At 48.3% G+C, this 1,788-nt stretch overlaps 1 pseudogene; it reads left to right on the top strand.

Annotated features, from left to right (window-relative positions):
- The first annotated feature begins 288 nt into the window (after window positions 1-288).
- Window positions 289-1,161, top strand: LOC121472299 (annotated as a pseudogene).
- The last annotated feature ends 627 nt before the right edge of the window (window positions 1,162-1,788 follow it).

Below are 1,788 nucleotides of genomic sequence, written 5' to 3'. Positions count from 1 at the left end.
TCAACTAATTTTTGATAAGGGAGCCCAGAACACACAATGGAGAAAGAATATCCTCTTTAATAATGCTGTTGGGGAAACTGGACAGCAACATGTAAAAGAATGAAACTGGACCCCTACCTAACATCACTCCCCAAAATTAACTTGAGATGGATCAAAGACTTAAATATAATACCTGAATCCGTCTAAAACTCCTAGAAGAGAACAGAAAAATGTATCCTTGACATTAATCTTGGCAATAGTTTCTCAGATAAGACAGCAAAAACAGCTGCTTCTCCGAGACAACACCACATGGCAGATGACGCCGGTGCTGCAGGGGGCCCCGGGGGCCCGGGAATGGGAGGCCGCGGCCCTGGTCGGGGTCGGGGTCGGGGCCGGGGTCGGGGTCGGGGCCGGGGCCGGGCCGGGGCCGCGGAGCTCGCGGAGCGCAAGGAGTGGATCCCCGTCCCCGGCTGGCCGCCGAGTCAAGGACATGAAGATCAAGTCCCTGGAGGAGATCTCTCTTTTTATTCTGCGCATCAAGGAATCTGAGATCATTGACTTCTTCTTGGGGGCATCATCCCTCAAGAATGAGGTCTTGAAAATCATGCCCGTGCAAAAGCAGACCGTGCTGGCCAGCGGACCAGGTTCGAGGCATTTGTTGCCATTGGAGATGACAACGGGCACGTGGGTCTGGGCGTCAAGGGCTCCAAGGAGGTAGCCACCGCCATCCGTGGGGCCATCATCCTGGCCAAGCTTTCCATCGTCCCGAGCGACGAGGCTACTGGGGGAACAAGATCGGCAAGCCCCACACTGTCCCAGGCAAGGTGATTGGTCGCTGTGATTCTGTGCTGGTGCGTCTCATCCCTGCCCCCAGAGGCCCTGGCATTGTCTCAGCCCCTGTGCCCAAGAAGCTACGATGATGGCTGGTATTGACGACTGCTACACTTCGGCCAGGGGCTGCACTGCCACCCTGGGGAACTTTGCCAAGGCTACTTTTGATGCGATCTCCAAAACCTACAGTTATCTCACCCCTGATCTCTGGGAAGAGACTGTGTTCACCAAGTCTCCCTATCAGGAATTCACTGACCATCCTGTAAAGACCCACACCAGAGTCTCCGTGCAGAGGACCCAGGTTCCAGCTGTGGCTACCACATAGTTTTATACAAGAAAAATAAAAGTGAATTAAAGCTTGTTAAAAAAAAAAAAAAAGACAGCAAAAACATAAGCAACTAAATCTAAAATAAATAAGTGGGACAACATCAAACTAAACAGCCTCAGCACAGCAAAGGAAACAAGAAATTGAAGTGGCAACTTTTAGGGGCAACTGGTTGGCTCAGTCAGTTAAGCATCTGCTGTTGGCTCAGGTCATGATCTCAGGGTCCTGGGATGGAGCCCAGAGTTGGGCTCCCTGCTCAGTAGGAATTCTGCTTCTCCCTCTTCCTCTGCCCCTCCCCCTCACTCATGCTCTCTCCCTCACTCTAGCTTGCTCTCTCTCTCTAATAAATAAAATCTTAAAAAAAATAAAAGGCAACCTTCAGAAAATTTTTACAAATTATATATCTGAGAAAGGATTACTATCCAAAATAAGTTAGGAATTCATACAACTCAATAGCGTAAAAGCAAATAATCCAATTAAAAATGGGCAAAGGACCAAAATAGACATTTTTCCAGAAAAGACCATACAAATGACCAATAGGTATATGAAGAGGAGCTCAACATCACTGATCACCAAGGAAATGCAGTCAAAATCACAATAAAATATTACCTCATACCTGCTAGAATGACTATCATCAAGACAAGAAATAGCAA

Source organism: Vulpes lagopus, chromosome 11 (assembly GCF_018345385.1).
Source record: "Vulpes lagopus strain Blue_001 chromosome 11, ASM1834538v1, whole genome shotgun sequence".
NCBI lineage: Eukaryota > Metazoa > Chordata > Mammalia > Carnivora > Canidae > Vulpes > Vulpes lagopus.
The sequence above is the reverse complement of the archived record's forward strand: the minus strand, read 5'-3'. Positions and strand labels throughout refer to the sequence as shown.